Genomic DNA, 17,959 nt, shown 5'->3' with positions numbered 1-17,959 from the left:
CTTATTATCCACGGTATTAAAAATATGCGAACTCCTAAGCCCAGAAGCTTCTCTATCAGTACGTTGTACCCGATACGATCGAAAGCCTCAGAGAAGTCTAGAAAGCAAAGGCGGAGGTGTCGCCCGGGTGAGTCGAGGTACGTAAGCCAGGTGTGAATCATGTCCAGTAAACAATACGTTGTTGAGGTTCCCTTCAGGCACCCAAACTGATTTGGGTCGATTTTATCCTTGACATCGTCAATTAACCATGTAACTACGAAGTCCTCAAGGACTTTGGACAGACAGGGAGTCAAAGAAATAGGTCTGGTGTCGCCCTCATCCATAGGTGGTTGTACTTTTGGGATGGGTATTATATTAGATTCTTTCCAGGCTGCTGGTACAATGCCAGATCGGAGTGATGTGTTAAAGATGGTGGTGATAGGTTCAGCTAGTTCGTAAGCAAACCCTTTAACAATGCGACAGGGTACGTTGTCTGGACCATGGGCCTTGGAGGCTTTTATGGCGAGTAACTTCTTGCAGACTTCGTGGGGTTGCACAAATGGGCCTTCTGCCTCAGCAAGGAGGAAAGCTGGTACTAGATTACTGTCAAGTGGCGGTATGTCCGCATTAACTGACACGTAAAATCGATTTAAACTGGTGACAAGTTCTTGTTGGCTCATGATTTTCCCGTCACGCTCCAGTGAAATAAGGGATGGCTTTTCAGATCTGCCAGACATTTGGTTGATAAAGTTCCACCACTTGCGGCAGTCATCTTTCTTTAGGTGTTGTACTTTGTTCTTATAAAAGGACTTTTTCCTCTTCGCTATTTCTTGCTGGACTTTGTATTTCAAAGAGCGCCAAGCTGGGATGTTGCCGCTGTGAAATGCTTTCTGTCGGTCTTTAATCATGAGCTTGAGTTCAGGAGTTATCCATGGCTTATCTGTTCGATGCAGCTTGATGGTCTTTGCGGGGAGGATCCGATCAATGGCGTCTGTTAGTTGGATAATAAACGAGGATGCTAGATCGTCAATAGACGGGCTGGGTCCAAGGTCGATGAACCATTCATGTGTAGTAGCCCATCTTCCAAAGGCGTCGATTCAAGATCGAGGGTAGTGGCGCACCCGGCGCTTAGTGGATTTAACCCCAGGGGATCGCCTGTGCACTTGGCTAGGATGCCAGAGTACGATGTTATGATCACTTGAGCCTAGCGGGGCATGAGTAGTTGGACTGCTATACAAATTATGCATGTTCGTTAGTATAAGATCTAGTATAGCAGAGTCTCTGGTAGGTTGTTGGACGACTTGCTTTAAACTGTGGTGAGTAACCAAGTTACTGCAATCAAAATCGTTGAAATCGCCAAGAAGGACCAAATCATAAACAGGGTGTTCGTTACGTAGACGGTCAGTAGTATTAATTAAATAGTCATTCAGTTCTTTGTGACTATCGGCAGGTCGACCTGGAGGATGATAAACAACACAAATAGCTATGCCAGATAGAGGTCTTGGCAGGCGTCTGGGACGCAAAGTAAGCCATAGGCATTCAAAATTCGGTATCACATTGTTCAAATAAACACAGATTCCGCCACCTCGGCCAGCTACACGATCTTTACGGAAAAGATTGAAAGCACTCATTGACAAGAGGCTGTCATCGATATCACTACGCAGCCACGACTCTGTGATAGCGACTAAGTTGACTAGTTTCGTTGCCAGTAATGCTGTTAATTCTTCCAGCTTGGGAAAGAGGGAACGAGCGTTCAATAAGCAAAGGCTTGGTAGCATCGCTTTCTTACCAGCTATCGAGTTGTTGTTGTTGTCGCCACTGCTGATGTTGCTGTGCGTGTTGTTTAGGGCAGGGGCCGCCAAAGGTGTTAGCTTGATAACACGTACTGATGGGGCTTAACGTCTTTTAAAAGCTTGAACACGTTCGGTAATCCTCACGGGAATTACTCTCTGTATATTAGCATGTTTGCCAGGAGAAATAACAACACAGTTATTAATATTCGATCCTGCCGAAGTTAACCTTTGGGAGGTTGTTATTCTTGAATTGCGTCTAGAATGAGTAAGTGTCTTGATGTTAAGAGTTCTAGAGTTGCTAATATAATTGCAGGAGTTCCAAATCCCGTGATTTTGTAGATGGAATTTCAAATCTTGGTCGATCGGTGGATTGCTGATGTTTTTACCGTAATGAATCAATTGAGAAGATGAATATATCACACGGCGTGTATTTTCCGATACGTCGTTATGATGGTGGTTTAACGTTGGTCCGAGCTGTGGATGAACATCTCCGCTTTTTAAGATGACTTCTGCGCTAGGAAAGCGAATGGTACTTGAAGGTTCAGGTAGTTGTAACACCACTAGGCCATGTTTGGTGAATTTAACCAAAGGTGTTTTAATCCTGTGTGTACGCTACACTTTAAGTGTCCGGTGTTCGCTAGCGAGCGTAGTTGCTTTGGCTAGGTTTTTAGTATGCTCTTCGAGTGTAGCAGATGACTTAAAGCAGGGTGTATCGGCCAGTAAACAAAAAAATATCGAGAGCCTAATGGATACGCGTTCGTCCGCCATTAGACCCCAGTCCAAAGAGCAGTGATCAAGTCACATGTGTTTGGAAAGTTCACTTTAGAAGTAGCAGCCTGTAGTTTTGCATGTTCGAAATTACTGTATGGACTGGAGTGTTTTACTGGAAACTAAAACACTTGTAGAATTGATACGACCACCACATCCAGGTATCTTCGCATGTAACACGAGTGGTCACATTGAGGGAAGACGTCAAGATTCCTACCTTGTCAAACTTCGCCGAATGAGGTTGGTTTGACTGTTTTTTCCTATCAATAGAAAATTAAATTGATTAAAGGGATTTCTTCCGGTTGACAAAGCTGAAGCTTTGACTATTTTAGTTATACAAGTTAATCAAAAATTGCAAAATACCGAGAATGAATAATGTCTTCAACCACAACCTAATCAGTATAATTTACTGCTCAAAACGTGAGTTTACACATCCTTTACTTGCACGACCACTAGCTCATGCGAAGCCCGCGTATAATGCCTAATTATATAACCGAGTACCCGCGGTAAGCTACACGAAGGATCGTATCCGAGTATGCGTACCCCATCGCATACAAAGGGGCCTTCCAAGTTACCCGTTGCGCAAGTACATTACCTTCTCCTTTTCCCTTCTACTTACTTATCGACTATATTTTTTTCCCGCAACGCAGTTGGCCTCACATCCTAAAAGTAGAGCCTTGTACGGTTGGTCGTATAGTCGAAAGACCAAATTTTTTCGGCTTGATGAGTTACTACTCCTTTTGTAAAAAAGCGGCTTGGCTGTTTACGCTTCGAACTCAATTAAAATGCCGAATGGGGTCCCGTGCCGAAAACAGCGCGCAATATAAACTGACTAATTATGCAATGGCAGCCATGTGGTTACTCAAAAATTTTCACGCAAGACACGCCTTCGTCGATCTGAGTTCGCCTTTAGTTTCAATGTTCACCCATTATCAAGTGTTACTTTTGACCGAAGAATAGCTTGTGGCAGGAAGATAAAAGCAACCAGTGATTGCATGTGATATAATGAGTGGAAATCCGCCTTGCTAAAAAAGACGCGAGTTGCGTCTTTTTTAGCAAGTGTAGGTATTTTTTCGTAAAAAATACTCATATTATCGTTGGTATTTATGTAATCGCCTTGACTTCGTGAAATGAGGAAATAAGTGACAAGGGTTTAAAAGAAAGATTCTCTCTCGTAACGACATTTTTATTGGAGTATTGCGGGTCATCAAGAAAGCATAGTGAAGCAAAGGGATCCAAAGCGTTTGTGAAACAAAAGTTGTAAGTTCTAATCGTTCGTTATTTTAACTGAGAAGAATGTTGTAGAAATTAACTATATCTCGTAGTTACATTGTAATTTCAGTGGACTACGACTAACCATGGACGTCACGAATCGTACAGTCTAGTGCAAATAAAACTCCAGATGCTTAGTCCCTGGCTGATCTTTACGTTAAAGTAGCCCCTTCATCCACAGGAGCGAATCACATGTCATGTCAAACTAGACAAACTTTCAGTACAATTCGCAGCAGACGTAAAACTCTCCTATTGGAACAGGACAAATTTTCTATGGAAAAGAGCTATATCCTCGTGTCGAGTCCAGGGCGAGACTGGTATTCATTCTCTAAGAAAATGTTTTAAAATAGTAGAAAAAATCCACAAGTTTTCTATCTGTGCTGAATAGAGTGCAAGATAGATTACTAGGGTCGTAGTCAATCCCTTAGCTTTAGTCCTCGAGTTAACGACATATAGTTTTTATTTTATTTCATGTTTACATTTACATCAATTCCCACGCACACACCTTTCCACTATTTAACCCACTATCATGTGAAAATTTAGGAGCCCTATCATAAGGGTTCTACACTTCTTTACCGGTAATGCTAAAAAGAAAACAAAATCCTACTCTTGTCTGTTAGTGATGGTAGATTCTGCTTCGAAAAGCCTTTTCTATCATATTGACCAGTGTTTGAATTATTGTTTACTTTGAAAAGTGTTCTCCCAAGCATGGTGTGCTTGTATCACAAACCCTCTTCTTAGCTCACTTTACTTTCGTAAGGGGAATTTTGTAAATATGATATTTTACTCCTTTATCGATGGATTGAACATTTTGAAGATACAAGTGCAATTTACCAGTCCATCATCCCGCTAATGCTAAGTGAAAATCACCTGCAAGTCTCCGAACATTTAATTCACGTGACCTCCTCTTTCAATTACAAGAGCGATGTATTGTCCTGATATCATTATGCGCTCGCTGTCATTTTCGCAGATGCATGTAACGTTGGCTGGATCTGTTGGGTTGAAAACATTTTTTCGGGCTTTTTTGCTTCCTTATTATTCTAATGTTTTCTCTTTAATGTGTCTAGCTCGTCTCGTGTGAGATCATATAATAATATTGTGGAATTGGAATTGGAGGTCTCTCTTAGAATTGGAACTGGAGGCCTCATATTCGAAATTTGATCAAGAAGTTAGGTCATCGTATCTGTGTTTTTAATCGCATTTTCCATATGCTTGACGAAAAGACTCGCCTTGCGTACTACAATGGTTTGGTGCTACCTCATTTAGACTATGCGGATATGGGGCGATCAACGAGGGTTTAAATCAGAAAAGGAACAACTATAAGCCTTCCAAAATAAGTTTGCTAAAAAGGTCTATGGCAAAAAGGCCTCACTAAAGAGGCAATGAAAGAATTAATGTGGTTGCCTTTGGAATTTCGCCGGCGTGCGCATCGTTGTGTACTTTGAACACTTTGATAATTTTAAAGCAACACTAAATTCACATGGTTACAACACCAGAAATGGACACCTTCCACGCTATGGTAGAATTAGAATAGAATGGGGACGACGCATAACATCTTATCAAGCAACAGACCAATGGTTGGCACTTCCGCCTGAGTTGAAAAAGCCTATGGCACCATTAATTTTTAAAAGACACTTAAATAATTATTTTTTTTAAATTACCTTATAAACCTAAGCATATTCTTAATTTTAGCATTTTAATCTTAGTGCTTTTATATGCTTCTTTAATTTACATGTTCCTATACAAATTATTATTATTTTATGTATCTAGTCTCAATGTATTTTTAGTCAGAGGACGCCCCTGAAAACCAGTCAATATGATGGGAGTATCCTCTTTAAATATTATTCAGAGTATAGTCGGCATCTTTCTGGTCGCGTTGTTTCAACAAGAGAAACATTCAGTCTTGCCGAGTGTGTGATGATCTGTACATGTTAATTCTCCTGGATTGTAAAGCGCCTTTGATCATCCTATAATGTTAAAGGGCACTATATAAGTAAATAAATTATTATTAAATTATTATTATTCAAGCAAGTTTCGCTGCGAGATTTTGAACTCTTTAAGGATTTTGATCCGAAGGAAGGTTCAGTTCATATGGACAAGGTATGCCATTGACAAATTTTCACATTCAAAGGTACCCAGTGGACCAAACAAATTAAACTCAAGCTGCCCTAAAACTACTTCCCAAATTAAAAACCAAGAAAGCAAAAACGGTATTAGAGCGAAGGAAAATATCACGTTGGGTCAACCAGAATAGGACGAAGTAGAGCACTCACTTGCAAATTGCTCTCCCGTGGTTTATTGACTATTAAAAATGAATTATGTTTTATCAAAATTCGATGATAAGCCATTTTATTTTTCAGTAGATGACCAGCCTTTCACTTACTGTGCAATTTTATCTTTTAATTGCTGTAGTTTTTGATGAATAACATATATTTATTTCATCAATTTAAAGGCAGCATCATGCTCACAACTATAAGTGGTTTCCACTGACAAATATGTGTAGATATGTTCGAAGTTCAACAACTTCGCCGGTCCGAAGTAAACATGGAAACTGCTTGCTCAATTAAACTCGTGAACTCATGTGCGACAGATTCGAACGTTTAGCATGCTTGGCTACTGATACTGGCGAAGTACTATTTTATGACTCAATATTTTGGGTGTAAGAAAACAATATATCGAGGGAGATTTCAATGATAAGACCAATTCTGTTACATCTTGTGAGTTTAGATCGGTTTTTGTGACTACAGCATCCTGGGAACGCGTGGCCATTATGTCATAGCCCTTGTAAGCGCGTGTGCAAGTTGTAAACAATAAGCCATTGCGTCATCGTCCTATGAATAAGTACGGTTGAGTTATTTTCTTTTGTGATTTCTGGCTTACAGCCACTGACACATTATGCTTTCAGTTCTTTCCATATAACTAGGGAAGGCAGCAGAAGACGATTAGCATCTCACAATCATTTCAGGATTGCGGGTGATAGAAAACAGACGTTTTCCTTGCAGAAATATTTCAATAGATGTGATCGGTGCATCATAACACAAGGGGGAACATTTTTTTCCTTGAGGAAAGAGCGTTTTACCTTTTAAATCAGCAAATAATGTATATAGAATATTCTCTGTTCTTGCCGTGCGCGATACTACCAAAGACGACAGTCATCTCAAAATAATTTCACGGTACCATCCACCGACACGTAATTGTCGCACTAGAGCTTTTTTGTTTGTATCAGTTTAAAACACCGTCACCAAGTAGCGTAAATAAGTGCCACCCCCAATTTAAAAACCTGCCAAATTTTTTCAAATCGCCAATCTTTAAAGAATCCGATGTTTTGCCTCGGAGGCCTCCAAGTTTTGGCAGAAAAAATAGTCTCATGGTTTTTATTTAACCATTTAGTTGTCATCATAAACAAGATATGTCTGGATAAAATTTCATCGGGAAAATAAATTTTTTGTGCGCTCATCTAGTATGGCGTGCGATAGCAGGATTTTCCTCACCTACGAATTTAAGCGCTGCTATTATTCAAATGTCCATGACTCGTAGTCTGGGCCCAGTTATACTGGCAGCAATTTGAAGAACACATGGCTTGAGCGAGAAATTCTCCATTCCTTGCAAGTATGGAAGTTAACACAAGTAGCTCAAGCGTCAACCAGAACGCAAATGATCAGCTAGAAAATATTTTCTACTGCTTTTTACCATGAGATGGGATTGGGATTAAGTCAGTCAGTGAAGTTTTGGTCAAATGATTTTAGTTACAGGCAACCGCCGCCAAAGTTGGAAAGTGTAGACGTGATATGCCCATTATGTAAACTTTAAGGAATTTTTTTTTCGTCGAAAGAGAGCATACTACCACTTGAATCAGCGACTTTTGCCGAATAGGGTTATTCAATGGAATGTTAGCACTGAAGAACGTGGATCGGCGGAATGGTGGAATACTTAAGACGCAGAATGACGAAATATCCTAATACAAAAGTCTCAAAAACGAAATTGCAATGAGATGGAAAAATTATTTCCAATAACAGGCGAAGTTAATAGAAGCATAGGTAAGCATTAATGGGGCCCAGGGGATTGGAGAACCATAAGGCTTTCGATCTAATCCCTTTCAATTATCATTGTATTACTACTGTTATTATTATAACCATTGTAAACTTTATTATCTGTTACCATTTCAATTATTGGTTGAATGTCAACAAGGCATCTTTCCCCCGTGGAACAGGGTACTCATAAATTCGTGGTATGCAGCAGGGTTTCTATTTTGCAAATAAGACAAATATTCTGAACACTACCTTAGAGCGTCATTATACCACCTTTAGTTCTTTTCAATGCTACAAATGTGCTATGTCAGTAGCCACATGCAGTCTCTGATTGTCTAATTTTTTATTTTTTTTGCTTTTCCCCTCATCTTCTTCCTCAAAAACCGAGCTAAACGATCTAGTAAACCAGCCTAGAAAACGCCTCCGATACAAAGGAATAACTGTGAGAGCGAGGTTGGTCGGTTTTTATTCAAAACTTGTTCAGATTTAAAGTTAAGGGCAGAACCATTGATTCCTAAACAAATTCTTTTTATTGCCAAGATTGAATTTGCCCATTTGGAACATAAAGATATTTGCATATTTACGGACGCAAATTCTGGGAGCTTGAGCTATTTGAGGTAATATTCAACTTCCACATAAAAGAAGGAAATTGTAAGAGCTCTTGACAGTGTGATTATGATGTACAGATTCGGCTTCGTTAGCCAAATAAGAGGGTGGTTTTATTGTTGAATACGAATTTGACTTATGTTTTTAATTAATTATTACTTTAAAGAGTATTCCCAGGCATTGTGCATTAGTTGCATTAGCGAACTCAAAAAAAAGTTACAATGGCTACTCTTGAGGAATAGCTACTCTCTGGGAATAAAAAACTAACTGCTTCGCTACTTTATTTGACAAATTATAAATCCTCGTCTAAACTCACCGGTATTTTGTACAATGTTTCAAGGAATGTTCTAAGCATGGCAATTTTAAATAAAAATGTTGACAACTGGCTGATAAATACTGGTTCCATTCCCAAAGAAATTCCCTTGTAATATTAAAATAAAAGTTGGAAAATGCTAGTTTGAAAAGGAAAAAAAAACCATCGTCAAAGTGCAGACTTGTTCTACTTCCTTGCTGAAACCTGCTTCAAGCCTTTATCGATAAACTAAACATGTCAAAAAGTTGTCCGTGAGCCAAATATACTTACAATCTACTAATCCGTCACCCCACCAACAGATATCAGCATCATTAAAATGACCTGTAATTTTCTGCAAATTTAATCAATGCCAGTTCCTCGCTAGTTTCAATAACAAAAGAAATTCACTGTTTTGGAAAAAATTCAAAGCATATTGATGTGTTTAGTGGAAAACATTTTTTGGGCTTCTTGTTTTCCAATAATTCCTACCTTTTCCTTTGAGTATGTTTAATTTTAAGAATAAAAACAGAGGCCGGAACAGTATCCAACATACAAGACATAACCTTGCAGGACTTGCATTAAGCACCGTGGCTATGCTCTACGTCCACACTCTTTCAAAGGATGTTAGTTCACATTGACGCAGTGTAGATGTTACCGCCGCAGAACTGTAGATTTCTAGTATTTAACGAACTGGACATTTACGTTGATATTGTATGAAGTACCAAGTAAGAAAAGTTGCAATCCGAAAGCACATGGTTTTGGAGTCGATAGGATGTTTTTGGCTATGTAAATCTGGCAGAACTTTGGAATAAATTATGGTAAAAAAAAATACAAATGATGTTGAGTTGAAGTCTCGGCAACAGTAGATGAGATAACTAAACAGATTCCATCAACAATAAACTGAGGTAATCTTTCTCGAATAAGACGAATCTTATTCTTGAAAAATGAATTGAACTGATCAGCTAAACCAGCATCAGATATTGGATGTAGGATATTAAGGTTCAGAAGATTGCTGATGGCTTGATAAAGAACCCGTTGGTTTCCACAGTTATTCTCAGTAAGAGAGCAAAAATAAATTCCTTTGGCATTACGAACCAAATCATTAACTAATCAACACTGATCCATATAGAAACGATTGCTGAAGTCACTCCTGGTGGTACTCCATTTTCAGCTTCCAGTTTTCATCTCAACTTTTTCGTCGATCTCATCTCCTCAGTAAACCAGGGCGCACACAGGTGAAGAGTAACAGGCGGGCGACGGAAGAGTAACAATAGATGCCAAAAGGTCAATTAATGAACGAAGAGTAGAATCGTACCGGTTTAGACTTATATCACTTGATAACAGGCAAAGAAACACCACTTTGTATCGCAGTCAAATGTATGTCTGCGTCCTTTCAGGAACTTTTAGGGTCGATGTGTTACGAAGGGATGGCATTTTCTTGCGTACTGTATTTTATCAGGTAAATGTCTAGTACTCATTCATTTGAACATTAATCCTTGTTATTTTACTCTTGAACTTATCTATTTCCTAATTATTGACGGCTTCTTTTTTTATTGATAATTCTGTTCGTTGTGCATATCTGAAAAAAGATTTATTTTTTATTTGATGTCAACTTCAGCATCTCATTTTATACAAAATGACCTCATGAATAAAAGTACGGAAGCTGGAAGGGCCTTCCTTAAATCTCTTCTCCTTTTCCTTGGTTCTAGAGTAGCTTGTTGATTATAAGAATCAGCTAGTGGTTAATTCATGAAGTTGAAATAGTTAATTAAGCTAAGCATGACCATGCCGTAAGATAGTTCCGCTTTTTATTTCTTTTAAGATACCCAGTTGGCCAAACAAATTCAACTCAGGTTGCCATCAGGGAAAGTAAGTGAACTACTTTTTTTCCAGTAATCGTTTTTGCTCCGCTTATTTATTGCATTTTAAACAACAACACCAAAAAACAATCCAAGATAGCGCATGTATCAAGTAAACAGCGGTCGCAATTGTTTAATGAAATAACAAAAAGTGTCTTTTCTTCGAAAAGATGGAATGGAAATCGATATGACGGGGAGTTGGAACACCAATCGGCACAAGGATGAGTGATAATCGTTATGCAAGTCCATTTGTCCTCAAAAACCGTCACGAATTTACGATACTTCCTCACGATAACATGGATACAAACGAATGAATTTCTTTCTTAGTGCAAAAATATGAAAGGCTGGATGTCCACGTTTGTTTGATATTTGTGATATGAGGCTGTTGCTTGATTACATCTTTTGAAAAACAGATAATTTTTTCATTACAGTTGTCCACGCATTATCATGTCCCATTATTTTCCCTATCATTGGGAGACTAACACATGCACCACGATTGACGTGGGATATCGCATTTGGGCGAATGCCACAGGGGTAAGTCAACGTGTAAGAAATTTTTTTAGCGCCTTTCTTATTTACAAGGCGTGTAATAGCTTGTTCAAGGCGATTAGTGAGACATGCGGGACGCGATCGTAATACGGCGTGATAATAACAGCGGGGCCAAAATCGAAGGAGGTTTGGGTTTGGGCCTCGACGGACCCAAATCATCCCCGTTTTTTCTATCCACAGATACCATTCGCCGTTTACTATCGCGCGCCGTTAAACGTCTGGTACAGCACGGCGTGTAAGTAAAACATCTTCCGTTGTGAAACAATAAACGATGACTTGGACCGAGTAGCACCGGAGAGTATCCAAGCGAGGGGGATTTGCAGAGAGAGATGGGTACTTGCACAGAGGGTTACTTGCAGAGACAAATGACATATATTGTAACTTAACTATTTTTAGCCGAGTAATCACAACAGAATATCAAAGCAGAGAATTTTATACAAGAAGCTAATTAGAACAACGTCAACAATGCGACCGACGAAGTTGCAATTAGCTTTGCTTTCCAGTATATGAACATCCTTTCACTTACTGTGCGAATTTATCCATGAATAACTCTAGTGTTTGATGGCCTTGATAACGGCGAGTGCGGCCAGGGATGGACTTCACCTCAATCTGGTGAGTAACAAAATATCCAGTATTACCTGCTGATCTCTGTTTGACAGGTCTTCAAATCTCAACCAATCAGCGCACGACTCGCAAACAGCCTGTGGGGGGGGGGGGGGTCCATTCATTCGAGAGCGCTTCGCGAAACCAAATAAATGTGGCGTGTGAATTGTTGTGGCTTTTATCGTGTTTAGCTCGACATTAATTTTGTTTCGCTTCTTGAGAATTCTGTGATACTCCAGTAAGGTTTAAAGACATCGAATGTCTTAAGTCAGACGTGTTATTTATGCTGATGTAGCGGCGGATAGCTGTTCAAAGCTCCGGGACAAGATAAAACTCTTACTGTGTGTCATGGTCATTCTTCCTTGTCGACGCAACTAACAGGACTACTCTGGCTTAAAGATTGCTTGAAAAGATGATGAATTCCACCGAACATTTTAATAAGCAAAGTCACATCACTTCCTTCTGGCTGTTTAAGTAGTTCTAAGACGGCGAGCTGTGCTGCGCGTAATGTCTGGGGGTTTTTAACTACGGGGAAGAACGCCTCAGGATCCATTATGTCTTTCCTCTGCTGATGATAGTTTTCTCGTATTTCCCCGTTGGCTGCCATCTGGAGATATCTGTCGGACTGAATTAAAGTACTCACGCTTTTGTTTGGCTGGTGAAAGTTAATTTCAAGTCGAGTCTTCTCCTCTGACCCAGACGTATCGGAACCTTCGGAGCATTCTGACCATGTTGTTGAACTCTGTCGTCCGGACTCGTCTTTCTTTTTGTAAAATATCTGGGGTCTTTGGTACGTGTCCAGAATAATTTTTCTGTCATCTGTTTACAATCCTAGCACGTCTGCATATGGAATAACGAATTTTCTTCGAAGGATGGCCGATTTTTCTTTTTGATGTTCAATGACAAATGTGCCCGGCTGTTGTGGTTTGCTTGAGTTTAACTTCATAGTAAATAACTCGTGTGTTACTCTTGGATCGGCTCTTGTTATGTTAAGACTTTGAACTGTTGATTTGATACTGTTCAAGTTTGTTGAGCTATTCACCGTGCCACTGTTGGATGTTGAAGCAAACTGTCTGGCTGTTTCGACTGTAATTTCTACGGCGTTGGACGACTGGAAATATGTTTTTGCTGCCTGAAGATAGTTTTGTGTCATCTGTTGGGCTAATGTGGAGTCGATATTTGGCCAAGGACTTACACAAGTACCACCGTCATCATATTTATTTGATTCTTTCATCTGAAACAATTAACGGAGGTAAGTTAATATGACCTGATTTTAACCTCCGTTCTAATTCCTAGCTCTATCACAGAACTCAGTTCACTGAAATCGATCATTTGTTTCTAGGTACTATGAGACATTATTTTACTTAGTGATTTTAAGTATGTAGTATTCTTTCGCATCTTAATCTATTCTTCGAATTTATTATTTTTTGTATATTTACATTAGTTCATATGTGATCTGTATTTATATGTGGTTTAGGATTCCTTTACAGATTATCTTTGGCCTTTAATGAACAAATATTGTTAGATATGTTAGTTCATATGTGATCTGTATTTATATGTGGTTTAGGATTCCTTTACAGATTATCTTTGGCCTTTAATGAACAAATATTGTTAGATATGTTGACCAGAATTAATAAGTCAAAACAACATTTGTTAGATGAACTTGTTATGTTAGTGCTTTTATATAATGCCTCCATGTACCTGGACTTCAGGAGCAGTTTGTGTTCTATAAGTAGCATAAGATTGTTCATCTTGACTTGACTTTCTTTTTGTGTCTTGAAAAGGAATGTGCTGTTTTAAACAAAATAGCACAGGTACTATGAACATTTTGAGTGTGTCAATGATATTCAACTAAACAGCAACATGCACAACAAGTAGGGCTGTCCACTAGATGTGCCCGGGTGCCACATCCGACTAACTTTGGTCTTTGGCGTGATGTCCTGAACGATTTTGCCGACATAACGATATTTAGATTTAGATTTGGTTGACTGGGAAAAAAAAATTTTTTTCATATAGGCATGAGTGTTGGGCACCCAGGATTCCATGGTTAGGAACTTTTGGGTGTCTCATAATTTTTCTTCAACCACAGCCTTGAGAAATATCTTTCCATATCTATATACAGTGTATATAGTAGTCTAGGAGTTATTTAAAATGAATGGAGGTAAAAAGTTATTTCATTAGTCACATTTATACAGATTTACTTATATATTCCATACCATTTTCTTTTTCTTTAGATGTTTTGGTAAAGCCTCATTTTCCTTTTTGTGGACTTGAGAGTCTGATGAGTAGTTGTGCCCTTTCTTCTCTTGGTTCTCCACAGATGCCCATTCATGACAGAATTGTTGTGTGAATACTCATTTTTGATAGTCTATCTTTCCTGTTTCACCCGCTCGCCCACCACTGTAAATGTAGTTGCCTTGCTTGGCTTCCTTGTGTTTGGTTTCCATGATGCTGTCATTGAAATTGTGCAAGGTCAAAGGGAGTCCACTCAAGGCAGCATCTTTAAGAGCCTTCTCGACATAAAACCCAGTGTAAGCTACAAGTTCTTTCACCGTGGCAGTAACAGTTTGAGAGCCAAAAATTAGGATAAATTGAAATCCTAACAAAACTCTTGCGTGGCATTCATACTCCTGTCTGGTTAATTATTTTGGAGTGTTTAAAATCCATTGGAAAATTTTTTTGAGGCCAGTGCAAAAACGTACCAATATTTTGCTGACCAAAGGGCTAAAACCAGAATTGTTCAAAAGTTACTCTGCTTTTTCATAGAAGGCCAAAACACCATTTTCATCAAATGTGACTTCATAACTGCTTAGACAAACTTTTTGAGCAAATTTCTGTACTTCTATAAACCATTCTTTTTTATTTTGTTTGAGAGCCTCAGCTACTTGGCCAATTCTTCGTACAATAGTTTCTGTAGCTCTTGTAGCTTGGTGCATCATTGCTGGGTAGAAATTTACCAGGCCAAGTTGAGAAGCATTAGGATGTCCAGTTTGACCAAGGTGCTTCTTTGCATATTCTCGTCTGCCATAAATGATATTTAACATTTTTTGTTAATTTTAATTACCAGAAAGGTGTTTTCCAAATAGAACACACGTACATGTAGTGCAAAACCTCTTAATAAAGTTTTCCACATTGAATAACATTAGTTTTTATCTATGATTGATGTGTGGGTACTGAATTCATGTATCTGTTGAACAGTGTATAAACATATCTATTATCATTCATGCCTGTGCTGTATTTGGAAGGTTCAAGTTTAAAAAAATAATGCGTAATTTATTCAATGATTAATTTATTAAAGTAAAGTGCCATTAGATCAAATAATAACCTGTTTTCAGTATTATCCACTAGCTTTCCCAACCATGTCTTGTACTGTTCTTCTCCTTTCTCTGTCATTACTACTTTCCACACAAGCTCATTACAGATTACTCTCATATCCCCAAGTTGCTTTTGGTGTTCTGGTGACTCTGGAATCGGATAGCAGGAGCTGGCAGAAGAACTTCCGGTAATTGATCTTCGTTGACAGCCATCTGCAACACCACGCACAATGACTTCTATGTTCTTCTTCAGAATTGGGTGATAAACTGACTTCAAACTGGACAGCTGTTGAAGGGTTTCTCGTCCAAGATTACTTACATGGTTGTAGTTATCTGGGCCTAACCAAGAACACACTGTAACAATGCAGCTTAACAGGTTGTGGGGCTCCACCAATTTGACTCTTATTGCTGTTTCTGCAGTAAAGAACTTACTCCACTACATCCATGGGAACGCATCGATGTAGTGATAAACAAGTAATTTTTCTTTAGGGACCATTATTGTTTCCTGTAGAGTTTTTTTGCTAAGTAGCCATTCCATAGTGTTTTTGACATTTGTGTATGCTGCAACAACACCATTGTGTTCAGTAAAAGTCAGTGACAAACTTTCTTGCAGAGCCTCCTTTTTTACCTTGAGCTTTTTACATACGTCATCTTTTGGTACCATGATATTGATTCCAAAAACATGTTCTAGTTCTTTACCAAGCTGATTTCGGACTGTGTTTTGGTATTTAGTGTAGCCAATGTCAAAATTACTTACTAGTTCAGCTGCAAACTGGACAAAATGATTGAAATTCTTCTTGAAAATGACTGGCATGAGTGCCCTCTTAAAAAACTCTCCATCTTTATGTGAAATAATGAAGTCGACCAGCTCAGCTTTTTCTTGTGGATCTTGGGGCATGTTTAAATCGTCAGTAAAATGAACCCATTTTCTGCATTTTGCTGGAGTCAAAGTTTTTTCCTTGGAGTGATAATTTGGGGATATACTTTCACCATGTGGTTTGGAATAAAGGGTAGAAACTGACTGTTGTTTCAAGCAATAAAGAAGCGAGTCTGGGTAACTCTCTTGACTGTTGTTTCAAGTAACCCTCCGCCACCATCTTAACAAGGAATTCCAATTCTCCTCTTAACTTGCTTTCCGAAACTGAGCCCTGTGTAAGCTTACTTCTTGTTAAGAGAAATGAGAAAGTTGACACGTGCCTCTCAATGCTACACAAAACCAACAGTTGAAAATCCATCTGGTGTTAAAAGTTTCAAAAGTTCTTTAAGCCTCGCAGAGCGGTGGTGGTGCGGGACGTCCAGGAAATTGTTTGCTGCAGCAACAGCTTGCAGCGGTGGGTTTCTTACGTTTTCTTCGCGCCTTTGGCTTGGGTGGGTCGGAAAATGTTTCCTTAATCCACGACCTGTTTGGTAATTGTTTCTGCAGTCGGAACAATTGAAGACCTTGGGCATGGTGGTGAGAAGTATGCTCAAACCTTTAAAACTTTCTGTGCATCTAGTGATGACGTGATCGTATTAAAGCCAGTAGGGGTCACGCGACGTGGCACTTTAACTTCCCAAACTATTTTTATGGGTTAATACACGTGATATCAAACTCCCTTAAGCCTTATGTTTTACTCAGGGATGCAATTCTGCTACCTCCTTTCCGTCAAATTCAAAGGTCATTTATAATTCGTGATGAAACTGTTTGAAAGTCGTCGCGCGGGTTGTTAAAATCATAGCGGGGAAATGTAAACACACGCATCTTGCTCGACACTGCTGTTAACTATCTCAAGCAAAAACCACGCCGTTAGCATCGCCTTTTTATAATTTTATTAGTAATGTAAGGTTTTGTGTTCTTCAGCCGGGGATAGCCTGAGTTCAACCGCCGTTTATTCTAAACTCCGACGGTTATTACAGGTAATATAACCGGATGTACACAGGCTAGTCGGGGGTCGCAAACGAACTTCTGTCAGAGCTGGTGATTTAAACGATTTATCTTCAAGCTGGGAAGTAGTATACCTGCTTTACGCTTTTAAAATTATAATAAAGCCTATTTAAACCCAGTGTTCAAGCTTCACTACAAGAAAAAAGGTTATTTTTCCCTGAGGGATGACCAAGCAAACAATGAAAACAAACCGATGCCATTTTTTCCGCGCGTGTTTTTTACAAAGGAGACTGGAGCTAGTTCCCCCCAGTTTTTAACCCAGCATGCCCCGCAACTTCCGGTAGAAATCAGCAGGTATTAGGTAGATCAGTCAAGTTATGAGAAGCAAATATTCGTCTAAATGTTTTGTTGAGCTAATTTTATGACATTTGTCCACTTCTTTCTTTTGACCAAACAAAACTAAGCGTTACTCCCAAAAAGTCACACAGATTGAGTTCCTTTAATGGATTTAGGCAACAGCACCATATCAACTTTCTTATTGATTTCCTTACTCTTTTTTTGTGATTTTATTCTCTTGCTTTTTATCACGAAATTAAAAAAGAAAAGGGATGGATGGTGGTGGGTGGAGAGGGAGTGGATTTTGGGGATGAAAGGATGATTATTGTTCAAACCTGGTAGGCAGTATTTAATATGTAATTCTGACATCCTTACCCACCTTGCACGAGTAAACAGTGAAATAATTAGTCCGTAGCATTAGCCACAAAGAGATGAACCAGTTCTTCTCCTTTTCCTTTTTTTTTTTTATCAATGGTAGTTCCAAGGAGGAGGTCGATCATTGCTTTTTTCGGAGTGTTCAATGGCAGCTTTGGACTGTACAATAACTATACAGGAATGATGTACGTGAAGTAAACATTGGAACAGTCGTTGGGATAAATGAACTTAATATAATAAGTAAAGTTTACTTATTATATAATGATTTACACAACTCAAATCATAAATGTATCAGGAGAAACGGAGCAGTTGATATCTTTT

The 17,959-nt window shown here is 38.9% G+C and overlaps 2 long non-coding RNA genes and 1 pseudogene across 2 annotated transcripts; 2 read left to right on the top strand and 1 right to left on the bottom strand.

Moving 5' to 3' along the window:
* Nucleotides 1–9,681: 9,681 nt before the first annotated feature.
* On the top strand, nucleotides 9,682–11,316 carry LOC148735569 (uncharacterized). Its single transcript, XR_015998948.1, has 3 exons — nucleotides 9,682–10,197; nucleotides 10,561–10,607; nucleotides 11,029–11,316. It is a non-coding gene; the product is annotated as an uncharacterized LOC148735569 (long non-coding RNA).
* Nucleotides 11,317–11,879: 563 nt separating this feature from the next.
* Nucleotides 11,880–15,997, top strand: LOC148735568 (uncharacterized). Its single transcript, XR_015998947.1, has 3 exons — nucleotides 11,880–13,001; nucleotides 13,984–14,095; nucleotides 15,191–15,997. It is a non-coding gene; the product is annotated as an uncharacterized LOC148735568 (long non-coding RNA).
* LOC148735567 (uncharacterized) lies at nucleotides 14,093–16,512 on the bottom strand (annotated as a pseudogene).
* Between the last annotated feature and the right edge of the window lie 1,447 nt (nucleotides 16,513–17,959).

Source organism: Stylophora pistillata, chromosome 3, assembly GCF_964205215.1.
Source record: "Stylophora pistillata chromosome 3, jaStyPist1.2, whole genome shotgun sequence".
NCBI lineage: Eukaryota > Metazoa > Cnidaria > Anthozoa > Scleractinia > Pocilloporidae > Stylophora > Stylophora pistillata.
Note: the sequence above shows the minus strand (reverse complement) of the source record. Positions and strands in the feature narration are given on the sequence as shown.